This window comes from Ranitomeya imitator, chromosome 9, assembly GCF_032444005.1.
Source record: "Ranitomeya imitator isolate aRanImi1 chromosome 9, aRanImi1.pri, whole genome shotgun sequence".
In the NCBI taxonomy this organism is placed as follows: domain Eukaryota; kingdom Metazoa; phylum Chordata; class Amphibia; order Anura; family Dendrobatidae; genus Ranitomeya; species Ranitomeya imitator.
Genome location: NC_091290.1, coordinates 42,934,531 through 42,944,530, shown reverse-complemented (window position 1 = coordinate 42,944,530; position 10,000 = coordinate 42,934,531). Strand labels below are relative to the sequence as shown.

Genomic DNA, 10,000 nt, shown 5'->3' with positions numbered 1-10,000 from the left:
ATGAATAAGCGGCTCCACCTCCCATAGGGGTGGAGCCGCCTATTCATTTCTCTAATCAGCGGTAACGGTGACCGCTGATAGAGGAAGAGGCTGCGGCACAGAAGACCGTGGGACGGCAGGGGGAGCCGGACGTCGGGACCAGGTAAGTATGTAATATTCACCTGTCCACGTTCCAGCCGCCGGGCGCCGCTCCATCTTCCAGGCGTCTATCTGCGCTCTGACTGTTCAGGTCAGAGGGTGCGATGACGCATATAGTGTGCGCGGCGCCCTCTGCCTGATCAGTCAGAGCGGGGAGACACCGGGACCGGACGCTGGGAGCTGCAATCAAGAAAGGTGAGTATGGCTTTTTTTTTTTTATTGCAGCAGCAGCAGCGGCGGCACAGATTTATACCGAGCATCTATGGGGCAGTATGAACGGTGCAGAGCACTATATGGGGCAGATATGGAGCAATATGAACGGTGCAGAGCACTATATGGGGCAGATATGGGGCAATATGAACAGTGCAGAGCACTATATGGGGCAATATGAACAGTGCAGAGCACTATATGGGGCAGATATGGGGCAATATGAACGGTGCAGAGCACTATATGGGGCAGATATGGGGCAATATGAACGGTGCAGAGCACTATATGGCACAGCTATGGGGAAATAATGAACAGTGCAGAGCACTATATGGGGCAATATGAACAGTGCAGAGCACTATATGGGGCAGAATTGGGGCAATATGAACGGTGCAGAGCACTATATGGGGCAGATATGGGGCAATATGAACAGTGCAGAGCACTATATGGGGCAGATATGGGGCAATATGACCAGTGCAGAGCACTATATGGGGCAGATATGGGGCAATATGAACAGTGCAGAGCACTATATGGGGCAGATATGGGGCAATATGAACAGTGCAGAGCACTATATGGGGCAATATGAACAGTGCAGAGCACTATTCAGTGCAGACAACAAGGATTTGGATTCCTGGACCACGGTGTGAATTACTGGTATGATGGACTCCTCGCCAGAGACGGACTACACCTCAACAAACCTGGGAAACACACATTCGCCAGAAGACTCGCTACACTCATCAGGAGGGCGTTAAACTAGAAGAAGAGGGGACGGGAAGAAAAACATTAGACTCGAACAAAGACGACCCAGGAAAACATACTCAGAAGGGAGGTAAGAACATTTCTAAAACAATCCACAGTGAGGAGATTGGAACAAAACAAAATCCTCTAAACTGCATGCTCGCAAACGCCAGAAGCCTGACAAACAAGATGGAAGAACTAGAAGCAGAAATATCTACAGGTAACTTTGACGTAGTGGGAATAACCGAGACATGGTTAGATGAAAGCTATGACTGGGCAGTTAACTTACAGGGTTACAGTCTGTTTAGAAAGGATCGTAAAAATCGGAGAGGAGGAGGGGTTTGTCTCTATGTAAAGTCTTGTCTAAAGTCCACTTTAAGGGAGGATATTAGCGAAGGGAATGAGGATGTCGAGTCCATATGGGTTGAAATTCATGGAGGGAAAAATGGTAACAAAATTCTCATTGGGGTCTGTTACAAACCCCCAAATATAACAGAAAGCATGGAAAGTCTACTTCTAAAGCAGATAGATGAAGCTGCAACCCATAATGAGGTCCTGGTTATGGGGGACTTTAACTACCCGGATATTAACTGGGAAACAGAAACCTGTGAAACCCATAAAGGCAACAGGTTTCTGCTAATAACCAAGAAAAATTATCTTTCACAATTGGTGCAGAATCCAACCAGAGGAGCAGCACTTTTAGACCTAATACTATCTAATAGACCTGACAGAATAACAAATCTGCAGGTGGTTGGGCATTTAGGAAATAGCGACCACAATATTGTGCAGTTTCACCTGTCTTTCACTAGGGGGACTTGTCAGGGAGTCACAAAAACATTGAACTTTAGGAAGGCAAAGTTTGAACAGCTTAGAGATGCCCTTAATCTGGTAGACTGGGACAATATCCTCAGAAATGAGAATACAGATAATAAATGGGAAATGTTTAAGAACATCCTAAATAGGCAGTGTAAGCGGTTTATACCTTGTGGGAATAAAAGGACTAGAAATAGGAAAAACCCAATGTGGCTAAACAAAGAAGTAAGACAGGCAATTAACAGTAAAAAGAAAGCATTTGCACTACTAAAGCAGGATGGCACCATTGAAGCTCTAAAAAACTATAGGGAGAAAAATACTTTATCTAAAAAACTAATTAAAGCTGCCAAAAAGGAAACAGAGAAGCACATTGCTAAGGAGAGTAAAACTAATCCCAAACTGTTCTTCAACTATATCAATAGTAAAAGAATAAAAACTGAAAATGTAGGCCCCTTAAAAAATAGTGAGGAAAGAATGGTTGTAGATGACGAGGAAAAAGCTAACATATTAAACACCTTCTTCTCCACGGTAGTCACGGTGGAAAATGAAATGCTAGGTGAAATCCCAAGAAACAATGAAAACCCTATATTAAGGGTCACCAATCTAACCCAAGAAGAGGTGCGAAACCGGCTAAATAAGATTAAAATAGATAAATCTCCGGGTCCGGATGGCATACACCCACGAGTACTAAGAGAACTAAGTAATGTAATAGATAAACCATTATTTCTTATTTTTAGTGACTCTATAGCGACAGGGTCTGTTCCGCAGGACTGGCGCATAGCAAATGTGGTGCCAATATTCAAAAAGGGCTCTAAAAGTGAACCTGGAAATTATAGGCCAGTAAGTCTAACCTCTATTGTTGGTAAAATATTTGAAGGGTTTCTGAGGGATGTTATTCTGGATTATCTCAATGAGAATAACTGTTTAACTCCATATCAGCATGGGTTTATGAGAAATCGCTCCTGTCAAACCAATCTAATCAGTTTTTATGAAGAGGTAAGCTATAGACTGGACCACGGTGAGTCATTGGACGTGGTATATCTCGATTTTTCCAAAGCCTTTGATACCGTGCCGCACAAGAGGTTGGTACACAAAATGAGAATGCTTGGTCTGGGGGAAAATGTGTGTAAATGGGTTAGTAACTGGCTTAGTGATAGAAAGCAGAGGGTGGTTATAAATGGTATAGTCTCTAACTGGGTCGCTGTGACCAGTGGGGTACCGCAGGGGTCAGTATTGGGACCTGTTCTCTTCAACATATTCATTAATGATCTGGTAGAAGGTTTACACAGTAAAATATCGATATTTGCAGATGATACAAAACTATGTAAAGCAGTTAATACAAGAGAAGATAGTATTCTGCTACAGATGGATCTGGATAAGTTGGAAACTTGGGCTGAAAGGTGGCAGATGAGGTTTAACAATGATAAATGTAAGGTTATACACATGGGAAGAGGGAATCAATATCACCATTACACACTGAACGGGAAACCACTGGGTAAATCTGACAGGGAGAAGGACTTGGGGATCCTAGTTAATGATAAACTTACCTGGAGCAGCCAGTGCCAGGCAGCAGCTGCCAAGGCAAACAGGATCATGGGGTGCATTAAAAGAGGTCTGGATACACATGATGAGAGCATTATACTGCCTCTGTACAAATCCCTAGTTAGACCGCACATGGAGTACTGTGTCCAGTTTTGGGCACCGGTGCTCAGGAAGGATATAATGGAACTAGAGAAAGTACAAAGGAGGGCAACAAAATTAATAAAGGGGATGGGAGAACTACAATACCCAGATAGATTAGCGAAATTAGGATTATTTAGTCTAGAAAAAAGACGACTGAGGGGCGATCTAATAACCATGTATAAGTATATAAGGGGACAATACAAATATCTCGCTGAGGATCTGTTTATACCAAGGAAGGTGACGGGCACAAGGGGGCATTCTTTGCGTCTGGAGGAGAGAAGGTTTTTCCACCAACATAGAAGAGGATTCTTTACTGTTAGGGCAGTGAGAATCTGGAATTGCTTGCCTGAGGAGGTGGTGATGGCGAACTCAGTCGAGGGGTTCAAGAGAGGCCTGGATGTCTTCCTGGAGCAGAACAATATTGTATCATACAATTATTAGGTTCTGTAGAAGGACGTAGATCTGGGTATTTATTATGATGGAATATAGGCTGAACTGGATGGACAAATGTCTTTTTTCGGCCTTACTAACTATGTTACTATGTTATATGGGGCAGATATGGGGCAATATGAACGGTGCAGAGCACTATATGGGGCAGATATGGGGCAATATGAACAGTGCAGAGCACTATATGGGGCAGATATGGGGCAATATGAACAGTGCAGAGCACTATATGGGGCAGATATGGGGCAACATGAACAGTGCAGAGCACTATATGGGGCAGATATGGGGCAATATGAACGGTGCAGAGCACTATATGGCAGAGCTATGGGGAAATATGAACGGTGCAGAGCACTATATGGCAGAGCTATGGGGCAATAATGATCTATTTTTATTTTTGAAATTCACCGGTAAATGCTGCATTTCCACCCTAGGCTTATACTCGAGTCAATAAGTTTTCCCAGTTTTTTGTGGCAAAATTAGGGGGGTCGGCTTATACTCGGGTCGGCTTATACTCGAGTATATACGGGTATATATATATATATATATATATATATACATATGTTTAAGGCATATAGGCATATACTGAGTATATGGCATCAATCTATAATATGAGAATAGCCCTTTAGAAAAAAAATTATATATATTTATAAATATAGTTATGTATGGTATTTTTTAAAGGTTTTTGCCATGTTTAGTAGTTGGGAATGCCCTGATGCACGCTGCTGTCAGTGGAGAGGTGGTCAGAATTTTTATTCATTTATATGAGAATTCTAATCAGTTTGCCATAAAAAGCAGCGCGCTATAGGGCCCGTTCTAAAGAGAGGTTACGGGTACTTTATTTAGACCTGTATTTATCGTACATTTAGGGCATGTGCTGTGAATATGTTGTAAAACTATTGTGCCATAAAGAAATTGACCCCGACGTGATTTGAACACGCAACCTTCTGATCTGGAGTCAGACGCGCTACCGTTGCGCCACGAGGTCAGATGAGAGCCAACTGATCAGATTACAATTTCTCACATGAATCGATGCCCTCAACCAACTGCTTTTTGGCGTTCTGGGATCACCTCTCCTCTAAACAGGTGGTGATCATATGAGGTAAGTAGTGATGATCAAACATACAGAGATAAGGTGTTATCCGAGCGAGCATGCTTGGGTGCTAACCGAGTGACTTTGGCATGCTCGAATGATATAATTGAGTCTTGCAGGTGTACAACCACCACAACACATGAAGGGTTAGCCAAACAAGCAAGCATTCCCTTGTTTGGCTAACCCTTATAAACACTTTGGACAAATGAAGCCACTTGCAGATTGAAAATATTATTTGTTACTTATTTTTTTTAATCCAACAGTAGAATTTAGCACACGCTGCAGATCGCAGAGTTTAGCTCCCTGTACCATCCACTCGATGCATCTGATAGTCCATTTGTGGAAATGCACCACCAAATTGGATGTACATTTGCTGTAAAAACAAACTTTTTCTAACATTTTAGGTAGACAATTCTTCTTAGTATATTTTAAATGCTTTGGCACATTTGGTGTGATATAATAAAAAAAAAGTAGTGCTTGACCCCGACGTGATTTGAACACGCAACCTTCTGATCTGGAGTCAGACGCGCTACCGTTGCGCCACGAGGTCACCTGTGTTTCAGAGGATATGCTCACTTTCTCATGTAATCTTATGCATGTGTTCTCGTTAATCTCTGTTCCTCTTCACGGCAAGACAAAAGAAAAAAATTTCAAATGGTTAATACCAAAATAACAAGTTATCTGCTACCCTTGGAATAGGGACTAATATGCCAATTGATGGAGGACCAACCTGTAGAATTCCCAGCAATCCAGAGAACAAGGCCTAAAGAGGTGGTTTTCTACTTTTACATTGATGGCTTATCCTTTAAAGGGACTCTGTCACCTGAATTTGGAGGGAACAATCTTCAGCCATAGGGGCGGGGTTTTCGGGTGTTTGATTCACCCTTTCCTTACCCGCTGGCTGCATGCTGGCTGCAATATTGGATTGAAGTTCATTCTCTGTCCTCCGTAGTACATGCCAGCATGCAGCCAGCGGGTAAGGAAAGGGTGAATCAAACACGCGAAAACCCCGCCCCTATGGCTGAAGATTGTTCCCTCCAAATTCAGGTGACAGAGTCCCTTTAAACTATTTGGCATTGACTCCAAACCTCTTCTGAACATTTTTTGCCATGTGCAAGACTTATAATACTGATAAAACAAGTCACTGCCTGAACAATCTGCTGAATTTTAAGGTGCCTGTCAATAATAATAATAATAAATAAGTAGGGATGAGCAGAGCCATGGAAGTTCATGTTCCAATCCAAAGTTCAGTTCAGGAACCCATACTTGAACCAGAACCTGAACCCTCTTGAAAAGAATGGAGGCACAAACTTTAAAAACTTAAGAAATATCTCTCACTCTCCCTTGAACTGTTAAGATCGGGTTCGCTCATCTCTATTTAAAAGTTCTTCTGGATCTTTAAGAGAGAAAGGTGTAAGATAGCAGATGTCTAACTAGTTTGATGTTCCACCTTTATATCAGCCACACGGTCAAATATAGCCAATACTTTGTCCATCCTTGTAACGCCTCCACATAATAGTATCAACCAATCAGGTCACGGTCTTTTCAGTTCTCCAGGAACATGTACATAGTTGCTCATGTTGACACTCTCCTGAAGGCGGCGCTCCTAGGTCCAGAATGGATTAGAGGGTCATGAGGCAAAGGTAATTGCATCTTCCTGCAGATGGAGTCCTTGCATTTAGGAAAAGTCTTTGTATCAAAAGGCCTGAGGACAGGTTTAAACTCAATTTTTGCTGGAGACAAGATGTTCATCTCAAGAACAATGGTTTATGTTCCAAACACCACAGGGGTTATGTACTTTCCAAGAAGCTGGAGACACAATGTCCATCTCACATGTAGGAGCTGTCTTTACTTTATCAACAGAACACAGGGCACCACACCATGGGACACATAACTGCCTCACAGGTTTTATGACCCCCCACAGCACATGGTCTATCTCTTTGATGTAGGCTTTTGATGACCATTGGCACTTTCTGAGTTCATGGATCAAATTGTGAGTTCAGTGATTGATATTACACATATGATAGATATTGTCCATGTTGGCTTCCAACAATGCCATTTCAGAGAACCCCATACCTGATATGATAGGTTGTGTTGACACTGTAAAGTCTATGGGGGTGCCACACAACAGATTGTCCAATTTTGGACCACCAATCGTTTTTTTCTACTAGAGAAAAGCCCCCGTCGGAGATGCCTGCTGGTGACTGTCTCATAGAGAGTACAGGAGCGCTCAGTCAAACCAACGCTCCTGTGTATGGGAGAGATGGCTGAAAGCTGATCGATAGACTGAAGCACTCTTTGGATGATGGCCATCTAATGTGTGTCAGGGAATTTAGCATACAATATTTAGGTAAATGGTACATGTCAAAGCCAGATTTACATGAAAACCAAGAGCTGACATTTCTTAGCAGAACATCACCCACAGCATAACATTTCTATACTTTCTTTCCAAAATGCGTTTGTGTGCTGCATGCATACCAACTTAAACCAAGGTCAATTTTTGTGTTTTTATTTGTATTTTTGCATTCTGTGCAAGCCGGGGTGTGGCCTTCCTCTTCTGAGTTAGAGATTACACTTAAAGGCTTTCTCAGACTGGTGTACATAGATTGGGACCCAGTCCTTTTGTCGGCCCTATTCACACACTGAGGTCAACTCTGTATTCACACACTGAGGTCAACGCTGACACATGGTAAGGTTTTAATATTAGACAGCGTAGGTCCTGTCCCGATCAGAGTCACCATGTCGTGGTGGGATGGCTTTTATGCTATTTTTGATTCAAAACAGTATTACTAAGAACCCCGAGTCATTTAGATGTATTTTTACTTATTTAGTTACAGCAGGTTTTATGCTATTTTGCTTCTTGCAGGTTTTGTATGCTTTATGGCCAAAGTGAACATGCTTTTATGTGCTGCATGTATACCAACTCAAACCAAACTCTAGTTTTGTTTTTTCTTTCCAAAAATGCGTCCTACAGCACTTTCCCCAGGTAAAAGACATGAAAACACATATCCATCCACCTGTTACAAAAGAAAATGTGATTCATAAACCAGTCCACCTTTTACCATTGCTCTCTGGTCTAAATCTGATACTCACTTGCCCATTGTAGGCACTTTTTTTTTCGTAATGTTCATGGCTCAGCATGGGAACTAACCTGTGACTGTGCTGAAATCTAGGCAAGATGTATTGTGTGTTGACACCTTTTGATCAAATCTTTCTCAGCAATTTGTGCTATGGCAGCTTTTCTGGGGGATTACACCCCAAAGGTATCGAGTCTTGTCCAGTTGTCCTTTCTAAGACCAATATTGGTAGGTAATAGCCACTGTACACTGGGAACGTGCCACAAGAGCTGAGATTTCGAAGATGCTCTGACCCATTCATCAAGCCATTACAATGTGGCTCTTTTTCAAAGTCACCCAGATCCTTGGTCCATACTATTTTTCCTGGTTTACCAGGTTTAAGTGTTGGTTCACACTGAGTTCAGAGCCAACATTAAACGGAGTACGTAACACCGCGGCATAACGCGGTGTAACGTACTCCGTTAACGCCGCCATTGAATGCAATGCCGGACGCATCGCCTAGCGCACACCCAGAATGGGCGTGTGCTAGTGATGCGCCGTCATTGAGTGACGGACCCGAGACGCGGGCTGCAGCGTTTCCGGGTCCGTCACTGCTAGCGCAGATGGAGCTAGCAGAAGCTCCATCTGCGCTAGCGTGATGTAGCGCCGGCACTTGCGTTGGCAGCAGCGCGTTAGCGTATGTGCTGAACGGGCTGCTGCTAACGCAATGTGACCCTAGCCTAAGACCTTAATTTGCTTTCTAATATATCCCATATCTCCTCCATGATAGGTGTCATGGGCGCATGTTACAGGTGGCTCCCTGTGTATATTATCTGTTCTCTGCTGACTGCTCCAGGGAAGGCAATTAATTTTATTTTCCCTTTTGAGATTTATTTTGTTCTTTATTTCAATTGAACGCAAAATGTTCACAAAAAGAATCTGTCGACGAGGATGGGATTCGAACCCACGCGTGCAGAGCACAATGGATTAGCAGTCCATCGCCTTAACCACTCGGCCACCTCGTCATACTTATGGCTCTTTCCTGAATCCAAACTCTTCTGTGCCTAAAGGTAAATTCTTTGCAAACAATTCATTTTTGAGTGTAATTTCTCTGGCAAGAAAGATGGAAGAAAAAAAAACATTTTTGTAGGAAATATTTGTATTGGTCTAATTATGTATTCATTTGTCACCAGACTTGTTTGGCTCTTCCTAATGTACTAAACTTGGGTCTTGCCTACTTCCGTTTCATCACCAAATCAGGTTTTCATTTTTTTCTTAGTCCGTTGTTGTATGAGGCCCTTTTTTATAATGGTGGCATTATATTTTCTGTGGCTCTATTTGGGGATACATATATATATATTTATATATATATACACACATATTAATATGTAAAATGTATAAATTTGCAGCAGCCCTTTTTAGGTTTAATTTTTGTTTATTAATAAACTAAAGAAATTATGCAGCTTTTTCAAATAATGTGGGCACCAAATTTGTTATTTTTATTGTTCAATATATAGGAAGAACTCGTATTCTTAAACTAGATAATGGCACTTTTCATTAACAAAAAATAAATTGCAGTTTCATTAAAACTCTAACATTTTGTAATCTCATTAAGGTATTCCGAAAGAAAGAAAGATAGATAGATAGATAGATAGATAGATAGATAGATAGATAGATAGATAGATAGATATGGGATAGATAGATAGATAGATAGATAGATAGATAGATAGATAGATAGATAGATAGATAGATAGATAGATAGATAGATATGGGATAGATAGATAGATAGATAGATAGATAGATAGATAGATAGATAGATAGATAGATAGTGAGA

The 10,000-nt window shown here is 41.8% G+C and overlaps 3 non-coding genes across 3 annotated transcripts; all 3 read right to left on the bottom strand.

The window, feature by feature from the left end:
* Window positions 1-4,933: 4,933 nt before the first annotated feature.
* On the bottom strand, window positions 4,934-5,005 carry TRNAW-CCA (transfer RNA tryptophan (anticodon CCA)). Its single transcript has one exon. It is a non-coding gene; the product is annotated as a tRNA-Trp (tRNA).
* A 583-nt stretch (window positions 5,006-5,588) lies between these two features.
* On the bottom strand, window positions 5,589-5,660 carry TRNAW-CCA (transfer RNA tryptophan (anticodon CCA)). The gene has a single exon. It is a non-coding gene; the product is annotated as a tRNA-Trp (tRNA).
* Window positions 5,661-9,109: 3,449 nt separating this feature from the next.
* Window positions 9,110-9,191, bottom strand: TRNAS-GCU (transfer RNA serine (anticodon GCU)). The gene has a single exon. It is a non-coding gene; the product is annotated as a tRNA-Ser (tRNA).
* Between the last annotated feature and the right edge of the window lie 809 nt (window positions 9,192-10,000).